The 20,316-nt window shown below is 45.9% G+C and overlaps 1 pseudogene across 1 annotated transcript; it reads left to right on the top strand.

Moving 5' to 3' along the window:
* Positions 1–529: 529 nt before the first annotated feature.
* On the top strand, positions 530–7,344 carry LOC309562126 (annotated as a pseudogene). The gene is made up of 3 exons: positions 530–676; positions 5,440–5,531; positions 6,958–7,344. The product of its transcript is annotated as an uncharacterized misc_RNA (transcript).
* Positions 7,345–20,316: the final 12,972 nt, after the last annotated feature.

Here is a 20,316-nt window from a genome sequence, read left to right as displayed (position 1 = left end):
TTATTGTTGTATCTGTCCCTTCACTTCCTGTTTTTGGTGATACTTGGTCATGCTGTCATAAACCGGACGGGAAGCAGGAGGGTCACTGTCACAATGGAGACCAGACAGGGGTGAAGATCTGAAAGGACGTCTAGCTTTTTCCTTACCAAAAAAAGGGCTGGGAGAGGGAGGAGACCCCCCCCCCCTCCAACCTAGGATCCTTCTGTACAACCTGCTCCCCCACATCCATACTACCTTCAATATAATATCCAGGTATATGGCACTTCAACACCAAGAAGATCTACACACAAATGTCACCTCCACCTTGGTCCAGACCTATAGACACTGATAGAGAAATAAGGTCAGTATATGGTGTATAAATCCAGAGAGATACCATCCAAGGATCTTCCATGTCTCCACTATCAAAGAAAGCTCCAGCTTATCCCACCGCCAGTGCCTCTTTAAAGGTCCCACTTATGTCTGTAGACAGAGATGCCATTTATGTCATGGGGGCAAAAAAAAGGCAATGGGCCCAGCATAGCAAATTTTAATGTGGGAAGAGGCCGTCATTTATGGTATATCTCACCCTAGTTTAGTCTATTGGCAGAGATCTATTGACGACATCTTCTTCCTATGGAGTGGGGTTGAATGTTCTTTAAAGGGTCAGTTCACTTTTACCAAGCGACTGCCTATGGAGGTAAGGGGGTGCCCGTAGATAGACACAAACTGTACAGCTTTGATGAAAGTTAAATAATGCCTTTGCTGAAGGTGTAGGCCATTTACGTACCCCCCCACAGCTTGGACAAAAACCTAGAGATGATATCATCCCATATCCTGCCTTGTTGTTGGGATGTTACTAAGACACTCCCAGTTGATTCAAACCTCCTCACACATGCTGTCTCCTCTGTTGTAGTAGCTCTGGACTTAGGCTCCGTTCACATGTAGGCGTTTTGGGGCGTTTTTGGGGAGTTTTTCTGCTCTAGGATCAGCTCTCAAAACGCCCAACAAGACAAATCCTATTCATTTCAATGACCCCTGTTCACATCTGAGCGTTTTGACGCTGTAAGCAAAACGCCCAACGCTCAAAAAAGTACATGAGCTTCTTTTTGGGCAGATTACAGGCGTTTTCCATTGGTATCTATTCAATCAAAAAACGCCTGTAAATCGCGGTAAAAAACGCGCGAAAACGCTACGCTCAGGTGTGAATGTAGACTTAGTGATTCTGCCACAGAGGAGATAGTGGACTATGCATGTGCGGGAGTTTGAGCGCTCACTTCTGTGGTGGTGGGGGTTAGCAGTAACGGCTTGGAGTGTCTTAGCAACGTCCTATCAAAAAAGAACAGGATGATGATGCCATCTATGGGTATTTTTTATCCAGGCTGCAGGAGGTACAGTATGTAAAAACCTTACCCCTATAGCAAGGGCATTCTTTAACTTTAGTCACAGCTTGTTTTTATCTACAGAGGCCCCTTTTCTGCATAGGATTTTTTTTTTTTTTTTGATAAAGGTGAACTAACCCTTTAATAAGTTTTATAGATGAGCTTAGTTTTATGTTCCTAACATCAGAAATAAAGAATGAGTTCACCCCCCCCCCCCCAAATACAAATTAAAAGTCAGCAGCTACAATTACTGTAGCTGCTGGCTGTTACTATTGGGGTGGGTACTTGTCCAGGCATCCAGCGGTGTCCTCGTCTGGGCCTATTCTTGAATCGGCTCTTAGGTAATCCCCCTGCCATCTTGGCTAAGGGAAACTGGCAGTGAAACCTGGCTTCACAGCCGGTTTCCTGCTGTGCGAATCGCGCTGCACTTTTTGAGTGGGCTGGCTGCGGAGGAGGATGGGGCTGCTGCGGCGGCAGCGGCGAACTGAGCCGGAAGTGGGAGCGGTACCTGTCAACCCCTCAAAGGGTGCAAAATGTGGCAGGGGGGGAGGAGGCAGATAAGCAGTGCTTGCTCTTTTGGGTGAGGCTCCACTTTAAAATATAAGCATAATAAACAAAGTATTCATTCTTTAGGCCCTGTTCATCCCATGCTCTTGGGTGCCATTATTTTTTAACCACTTGCCAACCGTCAGCCGCAGTTTTACTGCGACAGGCTGGCTTTGCTGCGCAAATCGACGTAGGGGTACGTCGGTTTGCGGGAGTGATGCTCGGGGGCGAGCGCACGCTCCCGCCCCTACTCGGCAGCCGGGATCCCGATTCCCTTCCCTGCCAGTGTCCTTTATTACAGTAACAATGCATCTTTTTAGCACTGATTACTGTAGTAATGTCACTGGTCCCCCCCAAAAGTGTCAAAAATGTCAGTTTGGGGTCCGACCTGTCCGCCCCAATGTCACAGTCCCGCTAAAAATCGCAGATCACCACCATTACTACTAAATAAATGGAAAAATGACATAAATCTTTCCCCTAGTTTGTAGACGCGATAACTTTTGCGCAAAATACGCTTATTGAGATTTTTTTTTTACCAAAAATATGTAGCAGAATACAAATTAGCCTAAAAGGATGAACATTTTTGATTTTTAAAATTTATTTTTTTGTTATATAACAGAATGTGAAGGGAAAATTTTATATATATTTATATTATTATTATTTTATTTTTGAGAATTGTCGCTCTTTTTTTGTTTATAGCACAAAAAATAAAAATCGCACAGGTGATCAAATACCACCAAAAGAAACCTCTATTTGTGGGAAAAAAGGACATCAATTTTGGTACAATGTTGCGCAACCGCGCAATTTTCCGTTACGTAACGCAGTGCCGAATCACAAAAAAATGGCCTGGTCATGAAGGGGGCAAATCCTTCTGGTCCAGAACTAGTTAATGGCACCCCAAATGTGTTGCGATCCTGCTTTGATCATGCGGCAAAACGCAAATTTGCTATGCTTACATAGAAACATAGAATGTGTCGGCAGATAAGAACCATTTGGCCCATCTAGTCTGCCCAATATATCTGAATCCTATGAATAGTCCCTGGCCCTATCTTATATGAAGGATAGCCTTATGGCTATCCCATGCATGCTTAAACTCCTTCACTGTATTTGCAGCTACCACTTCTTCAGGAAGGTTATTCCATGCATCCACTGCTCTCTCAGTAAAGTAATACTTCCTCATATTACTTTTAAACCTTTGCCCCTCTAATTTAAAACTGTGTCCTCTTGTGGTAGTTTTTCTTCTTTTAAATATGCTCTCCTCCTTTACTTCCTTTGCTTGTTGCCCAAGAAGGGCCAGGAGCTTCTTTTCGGGGTGACAAACGCGCATAGGGCAGCCCACAAAGTGAATGTGCAACACGCAAAATCATGGGCAAATTGCTCAACCAAAATCGCGAGTGGGAACGCTTGTACCTACTACGCAAGTGTGAATGCAGCCTTACACCTTACTATTTGTGTAGGTGAGGATGAACCTAATATAGATCATAAAAGTTACAAAAAAACAAAAAAGTTGCCATCGGCCTAGTTGGGTATGTGACATCCCAAGAGGCCAAATTATCCGGATGTGACAAAATGATGGAAATTTGTCAGATGAACTTAAAGCGGAGTTCCGGGCACAAAAAAGATTTTTTTTTTTTTTTTTTTTTGTGCCCCTCCGCTAGGTATGCCTCACCTGAAAAGGAATTGGATAGTTATTTTTTTTTTTTTTTGTTTACTCACCTTTTTATTGAAGATCGTAAATACTCACCTATGACAGCTTCCTCCTCCAGCGCCGCGGCTCACCCCGTCACTTCCTGCCTCGCGATGATTCCTGGGAGCTAAACGTCATCGCTCCCAGGAATCAATGCGCCGCACCGGCCCCGCTCGTCATTTCCGGGCGACGCCGCATTCCCCTGCTAAACAGCTTCTGGGCATGCCCAGAAGCTGTTCAGGAATGCGGCGCCGCACCGGAAGTGACGAGAGGGGCCGGTGCAGTGCATTCTGGGACACAAAGACGCGGAAGAAGACAGAGAAGAGGACCGCGCCGGCTTCAGCTGCCCACAACCGAGATGGAAACGCTGTGGAAGAAAATTTCTAAGTAAGTATTTCTTCTTACAGGTAAGTGCGAACCGGGACAGATCAGAGGCTAGCCATTGTGGAATGTGCTAGCCCTGACTGTCCCGGGGGTATGTTCAGAAAAAAAATCGTTTCTCTGCCCGGAACTCCGCTTTAAACAAGTAAAAATATTTGAAGGGAAGATTCTTGAAGAAAGGATATGAAGAGGACATTCTAGAATCTAGATAGAGAAATATCACTATAGTAGGAAATCTAGAAGGGGGACTACTATGATCAATGATGGATAATGATCATATAAATCAGAGGAGTGTGCTTTTATTACAGGTTTCTCTGATTTAAACACTTTGTCTGATTTTAAAGAGAGATCGAGTGCTTTTGAAGATATTACCAGAGCGCCCTCTCCTGGTTTCTAGGAATATAAAATCAAGTACGATTCTTTTGGTTCATAATGTAGTTCAATAATTGCACAAAACAACCTTTTTAGATTTAAAAGGCTTTTGTCCAAAGTCCAAAAAAAAAATCTAAAAATCAAAGGGTCAGGTGGTGGTAAAAAAATTCAGGCAGTGAATATAGTAGGGAAGGACTCACAAGATATCTTCCAAATATTTCAATTTAGGTGACACTAAAAGATATCCTTTTTCTCCTAAAATCATCCATGCTCATCTACTACTTAATGGCCCTGTCATCTATTTTTCATGAAATCGTTTGTTCCTGTTTTTCTGCCTCGTCAGAGTCCATAGTCCATCTGAGAAGTTAGAAAGAGAGGGGGGGGGGGGGCTACGTTCCTACATACAGTGGGACCATGGAGAATGTCCAGGAAGACTCATCACAGCAGCAATAAATTAAATTTAGAGATCTGAAGGAGTCTGAGAGCAATAGAAAGGGACTTTTTTGAGTTAAGAATACTGGAAAAAATTTTTTTTTTTTTTTTTTTTTTTTTTTTTTTTTTTTTTTTTTAGTTTAGTGTCACTTTAAAGACATCTGGTGATACATGAGAGAAATCTACAGACATAAGTGAGACCAGTGAGGGGGAGCTTTTGGCAGGATAATTGCGTCTTTGGGTGACCACCCTCTGGAGTTATACACTGTGCGCATACTGACTAATTTCTCAATCTGGGGTCAGTAGGTCTGGAGAGTTTCACCTATGAGCATTAAGGTGGAGGTCACATTTGTATATCTATATCGTTGTGGTGGTGTTTTATTCTGGCGGATGCACTATATACCTGGATATTCTATTACTGTGGACTGCATAGCGTCCTTATGTTAGCAGCTATTTAGGATCATAGACTGAGGAGCAGAGTTTATTCCTTTACCATATTACCTTAAAGCCTCCCCCTCCTTTCTATACACCTCATTTTTTAACCTGCACCCCCTCCTCATCGATCCCCCCTGTAGAGCGGTAAGGATCTCTTTATGAGATCATACTGTCCTCCCTTTTCGGGGGTCAGGATGACCTTCGTCTCTGGGGTCTCATTGTCTCCAGGGTCATGCTGTCTCTGAGGTCACATTGTTCTCTGTCTCTGGAGTCGGACTTGTCTTCGGGGCTATGTTGTCCCCAGGGTAGTGCTGTCCTCTGTACCTGGAGTCAAACTGTCCCTGGGGTCACACTGTTCTCTGCCTCTGTAGTCTGGCCTCTCTCTCCGGGGCCATTCTGTTCTGTCTCTGGGGTTAGGCTGTCCTCTGTCTCTGGGGTCAGGCTGTCTCCAGGATCGTGGTGTCCTTCATCTCTGGGATCATGCTGTCTCTAAAATTGTGCTTTCCTCCATCTCTGCTGTCTCTGTGGTAATGCTGTTTCCAGGGTCATGCTGTCCTCTGACTCTGGGGTCTGGCTGTCTTCAAGAACATGCTGTCCTCCATCTCTGGGTCAAGCTGTCTTTGAGGTCATGCTGTCTCCAGGGTCAGGCTGTCCTCTGTTTCTGGAGTTGGGCTATCTCCGGGGCCAGGCTGTCATCCGTTTCTGGGGTTGGGCTGTCTCCAGGGTCAGGCTGTCCTGCTTTTCTGGGGTTGGGCTGTCTCTAGGGTCAGGCTGTCCTCCTTTTCTGGAGTTGGGCTGTCTCCAGGGTCAGTCTGTCCTCCTCCTTTTCTGGAGTTGGGCTATCTCCAGGGTCAGGCTGTCCTCCGTTTCTGGGGTTGGGCTGTCTCCAGGGTCAGGCTGTCCTCCTTTTCTGGGGTTGGGCTGTCTCTAGGGTCAGGCTGTCCTCCTTTTCTGGGGTTGGGCTGTCTCTAGGGTCAGGCTGTCCTCCTTTTCTGGAGTTGGGCTATCTTCAGGGTCAGGCTGTCCTCCGTTTCTGGGGTTGGGCTGTCTCCAGGGTCAGGCTGTCCTCCTTTTCTGGGGTTGGGCTGTCTCCAGGGTCAGGCTGTCCTCCTTTTCTGGAGTTGGGCTGTCTCCAGGGTCAGGCTGTCCTCCGTTTCTGGGGTTGGGCTGTCTCCAGGGTCAGGCTGTCCTCCTTTTCTGGGGTTGGGCTGTCTCTAGGGTCAGGCTGTCCTCCTTTTCTGGAGTTGGGCTATCTCCAGGGTCAGGCTGTCCTACGTTTCTGGGGTTGGGCTGTCTCCAGGGTCAGGCTGTCCTCCTTTTCTGGGGTTGGGCTGTCTCCAGGGTCAGGCTGTCCTCCTTTTCTGGAGTTGGGCTATCTCCAGGGTCAGGCTGTCCTCCGTTTCTGGGGTTGGGCTGTCTCTAGGGTCAGGCTGTCCTCCTTTTCTGGGGTTGGGCTGTCTCTAGGGTCAGGCTGTCCTCCTTTTCTGGGGTTGGGCTGTCTCTAGTGTCAGGCTGTCCTCCTTTTCTGGGGTTGGGCTGTCTCCAGGGTCAGGCTGTCCTCCGTTTCTGGGGTTGGGCTGTCTTCAGGGTCAGGCTGTCCTCCTCCTTTTCTGGAGTTGGGCTGTCTCCAGGGTCAGGCTGTCCTCCTCCTTTTCTGGAGTTGGGCTGTCTCCAGGGTCAGGCTGTCCTCCGTTTCTGGGGTTGGGCTGTCTCCGGGGTCAGGCTCTCCTCTATTTCTGGAGTCAGGCTGTCTCTGTGGTCATGCTGATCTCTGTGTATGGGGTTATGCTGTCTCCAGGATTGCACTGCCCTCCATCTTTGGGATTAGGCTGTGTCTGGAGTCATGCTAGCCTCTGTCTCTGGGGTCAGGCTGTCTCCAGGATCGCACTCTCCTCGGTCTCTGTGCTCTCTCTCCCTGGGGCCACCCTGTCCTCTGTCTCTGGGGTCAGGCTGTCTCCAGGGTTGCGTTGTCCCCTTGGTTCCTTTTTATTTATCATCACAATGTTATTTATCACGTTTTACATTAATGTTATTACATGTCAGAGTTTGTTTTATAATAAAGTCATTTCTGTGTTTTACCCTCCGTGTTTCTCCTCACTATCCACACACATTGTACATCTTTTATTTATGTGATTGTAACTCCAGACACACATTACACATCATCTGTTTTTATTTTACAGATACGTTTTATTGTATATTATTATTATTCTTTTCTTTTTTACATACATAGATATTCTCTTCAGTGTTCCCTACATTTCCACCATGACCTCCAATATCCATCTCATATTCAGGCTTGTTCAATAATCAACTAGGAGTTCCACATTCTTCACTAATTGTAAAAGGAGAGCCAACCATAGTTTTTATTTTAGTTGTGGATGGAGTGGGGGGAGGGACTCTGAACTTTTGTCTGTGTCCCCATAAGGACTTTCTTTGTTGTCTGCGGGACAGGAAGTGGAGTGCCCACTCATATCAATGTGTAATGCGCAGAGGAGAGGCGTACATGGGTGGGGCAAAAAATATATAAAAAAATCCCCAATGCTCCACTCAGATTGTCAACACAAAAAATATCTCCAAAAGATAAAAAAAAACAAAAACCCCAACATAAAATGTTAAGCCCCGTACACACGAGTTGAAATTCGGCGGGGAATTTTCTTCTGACGACCGATCTGCCGATTTTCGGCTTGTTAGTATGGTGCTTCCGACAACCGACTCCGACTTTTCGGCCGAAAAAATCCTGGTGTGCAGGCTATATAATTTTTGTCAACCATCAAAACACGTCCGATTTTCGTCTCATTAGTACAGATTTCGATGGGGAAAAATCTTATGAGCAAGACTAGGCATGCTCAGAGATGAAAGAACACATACAAAGCAATCCAACACATGACATCACTTCTGAAGTAGAATTCTGTCGTGTGGGAAAATTTGTGTGCAGTCTAGGCACATTCCAACCAACAGACACCACTCTGGACAAAAGACGGACGACCGGTTGGCGGAAATTTGTTGCGTGTGTACGAGGCTTTAGTAGAGCTCCTACTACTCCACCTACTCCAAAACTGCTGTGTATTCAGGCTTCAATGGAAGCAGCTGTTCCCCATTCCTACCAGAACAACAGCTAGGTTCAGCCAAAACCATAATGTGGCAGAATTGGTTTTTGGTGTCTCCAGCCATGACACACAATGAAATCTCATATCCCTAGTGCTGGGCACTGCCATCATCCCCTATGGGGCATTAAATGGAAAGGTGTCCATGGTCAGTGCCATCTGTGTCCACCCACACTAATCTCCAGTCATTCAGCTTAGTCCTCTTTATTGACTCCAATTGTTGGGAAGTGGCCCCGGGGCCTCCATTGTGACCTGTATGTTCAGAGTAATGGTCCCTGGGGTACCTTCAGAGGAAACGCATTATCCCATGAACACATGCATCTCATTGGCTGCAGAGGAATTGGGATATACAGCTGTAGATTAGGATGAGTATGCCGGCATATAATGAGGAAGCCTTGCCCACCAGGGTATTTTCTTAATCACTATGGGCTGGCCTCAGGAACCAATCACCTTCCGTGTTATTACTCCCTGTAAGTTGTGCTGGTGAAAACCTTATTGGAATAAGGAACTAGGGGCAATGCAGACACTCCTGTATAGGAGGGCAATATTACAGTCAGTGCTGTACATTTCCTGAGAAGTGTATTGTACCAGGTTGGTATTTTGGATGTTCTGCCATAGATATAATGTGTAATGTTCTGGAGGTTTCTCGGCCGTATGGACTGTTCACGGTGAGTTCTGACGGTCATATTATGGGCAGGTCATGCCGTAGAGGTAGAGGGTTTCCACTGCCACTCACAGATTTTGGCACACAGATAGCCGACTAGGGCAGTCATTAGAATTGCCACAAGCCCCGCAGCCTTCAGCAGGATACAAATTTTGTGAGTCTTCTGTGAATCCTCTAAGAATACAAATAAGAAAACAATTACCAATCAAGGGGTTTTATAAGGCAAAACATAACCCCCAATTATTGTATTTCCCTGATTGGTCCATCTGGTGGCTCAATAAGGGAAGGAGAATGACTAGCTTCTGCCTTTGTAGTTCCCTTTAGATCTGATTTGCAATGTGATGACTCAGAGAGACCTCATCACCAGGTTATCGGATGTCAAGAGATAAGAGGAAACTATACAAAACCCAACACCTATCCTACAGATGACACCACAACAGATGGGAGAGACCCAAACTCAGATTTCCCCATCTTTTGGAATATAATCAATATTGGCTTAAAGTAAGACAATGAGCCTCCAAGGACAATGGCCTCCTCTGCAGCCCTCTGTCATTATCATCATCATCGGGAATTCATGCTGTGACGTGCTATATGAAAAGTTGGAATTCCTAATGAAACGCCAGGAAACCTGCGGTGATGTTGGTTGTCGTGTTGGCAGTGGCAATGTTTGATATTGGCAGTCCTGATGGTGATGAAACCGGTACTGGTGGTGTTGGAAGTGATGGTATTGGGAGTATTTGATGATGGTGCCAGGAATTCTGGTAATGGTTATGGTGCTGGTAGTGGCAGGGGTTGCTAGTGGTGGTGGTGGTGCAGATGGTTTTGGTAATGATGGTGTTGTTAGTGGCACTGATTAATGTTGGTGGTGCAGATGGTTCTGTTAATGATGGTGTTGATAGTGGCACTGATTGATGTTAGTGGTGCAGATGATCCTGATAATAATGGTGTCTGTAGTGGCACTAATTGGTGTTGGTGGTGCAGATGGCTCTGGTAACTATGGTGTTGATAGTGGCACTGATTGGTGTTGGTGGTGTAGATGGTTCTGGTAATGATGATGTTGATAGTGGAAATGATTGGTGTTGGTTGTGAAGATTGTTCTGGTAATGATGGTGTTGATAGTGGCAGTGATTGGTGTTGGTGGCGCAGATGGTTTTGGCAACTATGGTGTTAATAGTGGCACTGATTGGTGGTGGTGCAGATTATCCTGATAATGATGGTGTTGATAGTGGCACTGATTGGTGTTGGAGGTGCAGATGGTTCTGGTAACGATAGCGTTGATACGGTAGTTGCAGTGTTTTAGTGTTCGAGGCGCAGATGGTTCTGGCAGCTATGGTGTTGATAATGGTAATGATTGGTGTTGGTTGTGAAGATTGTTCTGGTAATGATGGTGTTGATAATGGCAGTGGTTGGTGTTGGTGGCGGAGATGGTTTTAATAGTGGCACTGATTTGTGGTGATGCAGATGATCCTGATAATGATGGTGATAGTGGCACTGATTGGTGTTGGAGGTGCAGATGGTTCTGGTAACGATGGTGTTGATAGTTGCAGTGTTTAGTGTTCAGGGCGCAGATGGTTCTGGCAACTATGGTGTTGATAATGGTAATGATTGGTGTTGGTTGTGAAGATAGTTCTGGTAATGAGTGATGGTGTTGATAGTGGCAGTGGTTGGTGTTGGTGGCGCAGATGGTTTTGGCAACTATGATGTTGATAGTGGCAATGATTGGTGTTGGTGATGCAGATGGTTCTGGTGATGATATTGCTACCAGTGATGGTGCTGGTTGTAGTGGGGATGGTGTTGTTGATAGCAGCACTTTATGATGAGGGTGGTGGTTGGTATTGGTGGGCGTTCTGTGCCAAAGAGACATATATATATATATATATATATATATATATATATATATATATATATATATAGTGGAATTTTTCATCAGTAGTCGAATTAAAGGAAAACTCCATTACTGCAAAAAACAAAAACGCCTACAGTATACCAGCTACACCAGCCATGTTGTAATGTAATGTTTTCAAAACGGCCTTTTTATTTCAATCTGCACCTATCTGGATTTTAAAACTGCCACTTCCATGTAACTTTGACAACCTGGAGGTGTCGTGAGCACTATCTGTCTTTAGAACCCCCCCTAGGATTGACATTTCCAATTCACTACTTCTCCTAGTAGTTTCAGACCCACTACACCAGTGATGGCGAACCTTGGCACCCCAAATGTTTTGGAACTATATTTCCCATGATGCTCAATTGCATATTGCATGAGCATCATGGGAAATGAATGTAGTTCCAAAACATCTGGGGTTCCAAGGTTTGCCAGCACTGAAGTACACTATTGAAAGGGATCATGTGACTTTAGAAGGCAGACACTCCTACTTAACAGTGAGGAAGTGCCTGGAATCCTTGTGTCAGTATCTACAGAGCAGAAAGAGGTAAGAATCTCCAAAGGCTTGAAGAGGATTGGTTCTTTCCTCAACAAAAGTGACATGGACTGCAGTAGACTGTTCATTTCTCCTTCTCATCCCTGGCATGAGACATTAAAAGGTTCTCCTTGTGGTTTGACTTCTGGGTCAGTGGCATTGTGTCCTTTTCCTTGGACCCCCCCCCCCCTCACATTTACATCACATACTCCCTGACCTTGAAAAGACATTACTTACCTGAGGAGCACTTGCAATCCAAGTCTTGCCATGGGTCATCCATGGAACCTGCAACATAGGCTGGAGTTAGCTAAGAACAATGGAACGTCTCATCAAAGAGAACCGGCCATTTCCAACAAAACAATGAATTCTCATATCAACTCTCCAGTGTGAGATCTTATGTAATCCTAAATGAAAGGATATCAGATGTTATCTCCACTCTCAGCTAAATAGGGTTAGAATGTTGTCATCTCCTTCCACCACAGGCAGATGGGAGAAGAGACCACTTTTTTTCAGGTGACCAATCAGATTTCAGTAGATATTTGTTATCCCATCACCTAGTACCTAGTGTCAATGGCCATCATCCCGGTAAGTAGAGAAAAGGAGGATACCCCCAATTGTTTGGGACTATGAATGCCACTTGACACTGAAGAACACAACTAATGCCCCATACACACGTGCAGATTATCTGCAGACTTTTGTCTGCAGACTTACCAAAACCATATAATATGAGGTCAAACCTAAACACTTTCAATTTGTATGCAATCCGGCAGGCCCTTGCACTACATAGAAAAGGTAAATCTGCAGACAAAAGTCTGCAGATAATCTGCACGTGTGTATGGGGCATAAGGAGTAAAATATATCAAAACTTTATTTTGTACAAAGAAAAACAGATTGTCAATACAACCAATATACAAATGGTAGGCGAAAAAAGTTAAAAATTGCATGCAAGGACAGATCACCCTCAATATGGAAGACTCCCAGGTACAAATGGTGAGGAGAACTGGAAAAGACCCTACGCGTTTTGGGTGAATACCCTTCTTCAGGGGTCAGCCAGAGTTTAGAACACGAGATGTGCCTATACAAGTAAAAATTCTTTGATATTATAGAAGAAATATGTATATAGAGAGAATACATTTCTGTTTAAGATGTCATAGTAGTGAGCACCTACCATTGGGGTCTTCATATAGTGATGACTTAAAAGTTAAAATACCTGTAATAATTACAGGTATTTTAACTTTTAAGTCATCACTCCTTCTTTCTGCACTAATTGTTACTTTTCTCATTACCAAAGTGTTGTTTCTTTTGTATCTTACCTCAGGTTTACAATATTCCTCTATACACCTCTGTAAGGACTCCACTGGGGTTGTCCCTATTGGATCATCTGTGGATCATTGTGGCGCCCATTGGCTCACAGCACTGCAGCCATCCTTTACCTTTCTCAGCACACTTACCCATTAAACTACGTGCATATTGGAAATCAGGCATTCCCTCTTTTCGGTGTACTTACCGTTTTTAAATGACAGCTCACCCCCATCTATATGAAGACCCCAATGGTAGGTACTAACTACTATGACATGTCCCTGCACTTTCCTACTCCTCTGAAACCTTTCACTGATACTACTAAACACTGTCCCTGACAGACAGGTGAGGTGACCTGTCCCTACTCTAGCCAAAAAACATGCGCACCAAACCCAGGAGCCAGGGTCTTAAATAGACTCTGCCTAACCCAAGATGCAAGGTTCTTCTCTAATTCATCAATCACCTGCATTGCTGCTGTGGAGGAGCGCCACCTGCAGTGGAGAAAGTAGACTGCACCTGCCTACAAAAGGTAAGAGAAACTGATGAAGAAACTAGCTGGCTGAGGTCTTGGGTCGGATAAAAACATGAAATGAACCAATAAAATGGTGTGGAGAGCTGCATAACAGGGGCGGTGACTATTGAGTGCACAAAGGTTAGGGGGGTTGGTAGATCATTTGGTGGTCAGTCAGAGGTTGCCTAGAGAGGGTAGAGGAGAGGGAGCAAGTAGAAATGGGATACTTTGTAAAGGGAGAAGGGTCAATGGGAAGAAAAATCTACAAGTCATGTTTAATCGTCTCTGCCAACCCCCCCCCCCCCCCCATACCAGGTTGTTCCTGATAATATAGAGACATTTCCTCATTTCACCGCGCAGGTTCCTGATACTGACTGAGGTTGGGTCCTATTCCTGTCCTGCTTCCCTCTCCAGTATGAGCACATGCAGGTCTCACTTCCTCACCTGGGAAGGGGGGGGGGGTCACAGCTGGTACAATATAGTAACAATATAGGTTTACTGAACCACTTATCACCCTGCATTTGATACACACTATATTGTCAAAAGTATTGGGACGCCTGCCTTTACACGCTCATGAACTTTAATGGCATCCCAGTCTTAGTTCGTAGGGTTCAATATTGAGTTATTGAGTTGGCCACCCTTTGCAGCTATAACAGCTTCATCTCTTCTGGGAAGGCTGTCCACAAGGTTTAGGAGTGTGTCTATGGGAATGTTTGACCATTCTTCCAGAAGCGCATTTGTGAAGTCAGGCACTGATGTTCGATGAGAAGACCTGGCTCCCAGTCTCTGCTCTAATTCATCCCAAAGGTGTTCTATCGGGTTGAGGTCAGGACTCTGTGCAGGCCAGTCAAGTTCCTCCACCACAGATACGCTCATCTATGTCTTTATGGACCTTGCTTGGTGCACTGTTGCGCGGTCATGTTGGAACAGGAAGGGGCCATCCCCAAACGGTTCCCACTTAGTTGGGAGCATGAAATCGTCCAAAATGTCTTGGTATGCTGACGCCTTAAGAGTTCACTTCACTGGAATTAAGGGGCCAAGCCCAACCCCTGAAAAACAACCCCACACCATAATCCCCCCTCCACCAAATGATTTGGACCAGTGCACAAAGCAAGATCCATAAAGACATGGATGAGCGAGTTTGGGGTGGAGGAACTTGACTGGCTTGCACAGAGTCCTGACCTCAACCCGATAGAACACCTTTGGGATGAATTAGAGCATTGTGAGCCAGGCCTTCTTGTCCAACATATGTGCCTGACCAGCTCATGGCATTTCTCTTGGTGGGTTGGACTAGCGTCCAAAAATATTGAATCCTTACAATTCGAATGAGTCAGATTTGATAATATACAGAATACGTTATATAGCAATCTTCCAGAAAAACTGCAAAATTTTCCTAATCCACCTTGACCAACAAATATACGAAATGAATTCTGTAAACAAATCGTGTCAACATAACGAATATGACAAAAACACAACCAAAACTAAACTAAAATTAACGGCATGCACATGTCTAGTTGTAACATTTCGTGAAATCTAAAGGCCTCCTTAGTCCGGCCATAGATGAAGTAATTTCCTTTTCTGCAACCACGGGCCACAGGAAATCGCTTGATTCCCCCACCAACACAGATGTTGATGGGGGAATTCCTCCCGCTGAGCCATTGTGTTCTCTAGGCAGGGGGAAGCCATTCTCTCCGGGAGAACACAGTGATTATTGCTAGTGGCTAGAACAGATGCTAGCAATAATTGCATGTAAAATCCGACAGGCTGGTTGTACCCAAGTGGATCGATCGATCGATCAATAACTTGGGTACATTCATGGTTCAAAACTCAGTCTGTTCCTCAGTGAGGTCACAAAAGTGTGAAAGGGGCCTTCAGTAATCAAGATTTAGAGTGCCCCCTTTCAATGCAGAGTGACCAGCATGTCCCCTTTCAATTCAGAGTGACCAGCGTGCCCCCTTTCAATGCAGAGTGACCAGCATGCCCCCTTCAATGCAGAGTGACCAGCTTCCCCCCATCAATGCAGAGTGACCAGCGTGCCGTGCACCCTTCAATGCAGAGTGACCAGCGTGCCCCCTTCAATGCATAGTGACCAGCGTGCCGTGCCCCCTTCAATGCAGAGAGACCAGTGCACTTACCTGCAGCGGCGGCTTCTCCTCAGTCCCCCGAGTCTCCTCGAGTCCTCCCGCCTCCTCCTCGGCCAATGGCAGGTGTTCGCCTTTCTGACAATCAGGAAGCGGGTCTTGGACTCGCTTCTTGATTGGCCAGGAGGAGGATCCATGTGACAATAGCGAATTTTCATTCGCTATTGTCACACAAATTGGTGGGCTAGGGCGCCCCGGGTCCACCCTTTTCTGAAGCCTATTAGAGCCTCTGGCTCTAATCAGGTAATTCAGAAAAAAAACCCCATTGAACTCCATGCGTCCGGCGCCCCGCATGTAGATTAGGGGGCGGACGCATGGATGGGGGGGGGGGGGCGGCGCCCCTGCGCCCCCAACGTACCAGCTGCCACTGCTGTTCCTGCTATAATGGCCGAGATTCGAACCACCTATGGCCAGCTTTAGAACAAGCTCTCAAATCTGGTCTCTCAAGCTGACTCTGACCTGAACTGGCAGAAAAGCTGGAGTATCAAACAACCTTTCACTCAATACAGGTGATGAAGGACCTTCCCCTGGACAAAGTTGACATGGGGCCTCCCCCTGGATACAGGTGACAAAGGACCTTCCCCCGGACAAGGTGACATTGGACTTCCCCTCAGACAAAGGTGACATGGGACCTTCTCCTGAACACAGGTGACATTGGACCTCTTCCTGAACACAGGTGACATGGGACCTTCTCCTGAACACAGGTGACATTGGACCTCCCTCCCCAAACAAAGGTGACATGTTATCTTCTCCTAAACACAGGTGACATGGGAGCTCTCCCCAGACACAGGTGACAAAGAATATTCCCCCGAACAAAGGTGACATGGGACCTTCTTCTGAACACAGGTGACTTGGACCCCCCAGACACAGGTGACAAATGACCTTTCCGCAGACAAAGATGACATGAGACCTTCTCCTGAACACAGGTGACATTGGACCACCCCCAGAGACAGGTGACAAAGGACCTTCTCCCAGACAAAGGTGACATGGGACCTTCCAATGAACACAGGTTATATGGGACCTTCCCCTGGACACAGATGACAAAGGACCTTCCCCGGACAAAGGTGATATGGGACCTCCCCCTGGACACAGGTCACAAAGGACTTTCTCCTGGAAGAAGGTGACATGGGACCTCCCCCAGAACACAAGTGACATGGGATCTCCCCCTAGACACAGGTGACAAAGAACCTTACCCTGGATAAAGGTGACATTGGACCTCCCCCTGAACACAGGTGACATGGGATCTCCCCCTGAACGCAGGTGACAAAGGACCTTCCTCCAGACAAAGGTGACCTGGGGCCTTCCCATGAACACAGGTGACATGGTATGTCCCCATAGACATGGGTGAAAGGCAACCTTCTACTGAACACAGGTTACACAGGACTTTCCCCTGGATTAATGGGACACTGAACCTTCCCCTGGACAAAGGTGACATGGGACCTCCCCCTGGACACAGTTGATATCAGACCTTCCCCCAGACAAAGATGAGAAGGAACCTTCCCCTGAACACTGGTAACATAGGACCCCCACTTAGTCACATGATCTCCCCTTGGATACCGCTTCAAAGAATTCTCTTACCAGTCACATTGAGAAATGTCCCATTACCCTGTGAAGAGATGTCGCTGCCAATCTGGAAGGAAACCTCACAGTAATACATTCCAGAATCCGAGGATCCCACCCTGTGTAGAACAATGGCGGCTGATCGTTTTTTGATGAACTGATCTGTATCGGCTTTGGAGATTCTGCCAGTTAATTCACTATTGCTGGGGGAGATCTCCATCCTGAAATGATTTAAGCGTTTATACCACTTGTAGGACCCGATGGTGGCTTCCTTCTCACTGCTGATGTTGTAGTCACACGGGATGGTGACCGAACTGCCTTTCACTGCAAATATTTCCGGAATCTGCGATACATGGATCGTCTGTGATAGAAATCCTGGCATAGACAAATGATGCTCGTTACATGGTGAACAAATAATTATGGCACAACACACTTATCCCTGGGAGGACATAATATTGGTCTATTGAGCTATCTGACCTCATTCCCAACCCAAGGCCTCCAAATTCAGAAATTCAGAGCTAACATTGGGAGATTTGGATACAAATTGGCATTACAAAGCATTGGACCATAGATATGAGCCACCAGACTGAAATTCACCTAAACCTTTCTGATATACAATATATTACCAAAAGCATTGGGACACCTGCCTTTACATGAACTTTAATGGCATCCCAGTCTTGGTCCGTAGGGTTCAATATTGAGTTGACCCACCCTTTGCAGCTATAACAGCTTCAACCCTTCTGGGAAGGCTATCCACAAGGTTTAGGAGTGTGTCTATGGGAATGTTTGACCATTCTTCTAGAAGCACATTTGTGAGGTCAGGCACTGATGTTTGACGAGAAGGCCTGACTCCCAGTCTCCGCTCTAATTCAACCCAAAGATTCCCCGGAAGATTGCTATATATTCTGTATATTATCGAATCGGACTGATTCGAATTGTAAGGATTAGATTAAAAAAAAAAAAAACAGGACGGGACTTAGTGAATGTAGTGGGATGGAGCCCACCCACTAAAGCTTGCTTAAATATCATCCTTCATTCCTGAACAACCAATAGGTTTCTATATTCGATTGCAATGCTAACTTTTGCACACCGCCATCTAGTGGTTACATCCTACTCGTAAGGCACAGGAGAATTCTTGCCTCCTGAAAAGGCCTTAAGTTATATGGACCACATCTGGGACAGTGACTGCCGGGACCATATAGGATTGGTAAATTTGCTGTCCCCTCAAAATAACTCAACGCACAGCCATTAATGTCTAAACCGCTGACAACAAAAGTGAGTACACCCCCAAGTGTAAATGTCCACATTGGGCCCAATTAGCCATTTTTCCTCCCCGGTGTCATGTGACTCATTAGTGTTACAAGGTCTCAGGTGTGAATTGGGAGCAGGTGTGTTAAATTTGGTGTTATCAATCTCACTCTCTCATACTGGTCACTGGAAGTTCAACATGGCACCCCCTTTGAGGGGGACAGCAAATTTACACTGTTATACAAGCTGTACACTCACTACTTTACATTGTAGCAAAGGGTAATTTCTTCAGTGATGTCACATGAAAAGATATAATTAAATATTTGACAAAATGTGAGGGGTGTACTCACTTTTGTGACATACTGTAAGCAATTCAATATACATCAGCAGCCTCTTGTGTTGTGAGGGACCTTCGAGGAAACATACAGGGACGTTGGCCTAGACTGCTTCCCCCCCCCGTCATTGCATCTGAACTCAGTGGGGGCTACATCTGAACCTGTCCCTTCATCTAATAGCTATAATTCCTCTCTCACTTCATTTGAAGCAAATGAAGCTTATGTAATCTCCCTATCATACTCCCCTGATGAAAGGATATAAACCTGAAACACGTCGGGTGATATAGAGACCATACCTACACATGATGTTCAACTACTGTAGGATGTATATTCAATTACTTCTATGAGTATATGTGTTTTTGTTATGCTCTGTGTTTTTATATTTGTCCATTGTTCACGTTTTATTATGGTTCAATAAAATTGTATAATTTTCTACTTTCTTGGTGTCTTGCCTGCCCCTAAAGTCTCAATTCCCATTGGGGCTTGTTTTGTTTTGTATACAGACTGGGATGTTGGCAGACAGACACCAAACTCTTTAACGGTGGAAAATCATAGTTTAAGTTATATGGACCAGCTGGCTCTGATGGCTGAATTGAGGTTAGGATTTCCAAGACCAGGGTACCAACCCAATGGCAACAAGTCCAAAGACCGCTAACTGGTCTATTTACCCATTTTGCCAGTCCCCAGGGGAGGATTGGCCCAGGGACAGGGGGAAATTGCCCCGGGCTGCTCTGATGCTCCATTAAAAGGCTGCCACAGACATGCCTAAAGGATTCCTGGTGAAGAGAAGTCCCACCCCTGACCTACTGAGTGCTGGATGAAGACAAGGAAAAAGTGCACCCCCCCCCTCCCCCTCCAGCGTGGATGATGTAAACTGTGTCAGAGCAGAGGCAGGTTCCATGCCCCACAGGAGACTCTCCTCCCCCAACCAGCCCTGACAGAGCTGTCCCAGCTCCCCCCAACTGCCCCCTGCTGGGCAGGTGGGGAACCCGGATTTGATCAAAAGAGAGTACCTGGAGCAGAGCTTCAGCCTGGAATGGGGGTCGGAGGAGGCCAGAAAGAGAGAGAGTGGGAGGGGGGCAGAGTCGCTGGACCATGGGCCTCTGGTTTGTACTTGCCCCCTGGGCCAAAAGTTGCCAGTCAGCCCCTGCCAGTCCCAAAGGTGTTCCATAATACCAGGCCATATTGTTTTGCATCTGCATGTAGCTCCTAATGCGTACTATCAGAATAATTGTGTTCTCCCAACGACTAATATATTGGATTTCCTTAGCGGTGAAACAACCTCTCTGATCTAGGACAAACAGATGATGGTGCCCAGACAGTGCAGAGTCTCAGTTCCTGAAGACCTCTCCTTGCTTGCTGCTTTTGCAGTCAGAGAATCTGTAGGATTCTTTTTAGGGTTTGTAAGGTGATAGTTTGATGACTCTTTTCTACAGCAACTAGCTTACTCATCCTTTCAGAGACTCGGCACTAGGCTGTAGGCCTCCACTGTTTTTTTTTTAATTTTAAATTGTGAACTGTAACGGAACCTCCGACCCACGCTGTACTTGTGGTCTTCCGTCAGTATACGGCTGAACACCGTCACATGAACATTCGTGCAAACTATTGACAACAGAATTAAGAAAATATCACAGTCACCGAGCCCTTGTGTGCCAGACGCCATATCTTCCCTAACCCCCCCCCCCCCTGGATGGCAATCAATATATCTTATCTAATGGTGGGTGTTGGTCGCCTAATCTCACCTCCTCCATGTGCCATCACCATATTTCATTTACCCCTGGGTGCCAGTCACCATATCTTATCACTATTACTCACATAACCCAAGG

The sequence above is a fragment of the Pelophylax lessonae genome (assembly GCF_965119305.1).
Source record: "Pelophylax lessonae genome assembly, chromosome: 8".
NCBI lineage: Eukaryota > Metazoa > Chordata > Amphibia > Anura > Ranidae > Pelophylax > Pelophylax lessonae.
The sequence above is the reverse complement of the archived record's forward strand: the minus strand, read 5'-3'. Positions and strand labels throughout refer to the sequence as shown.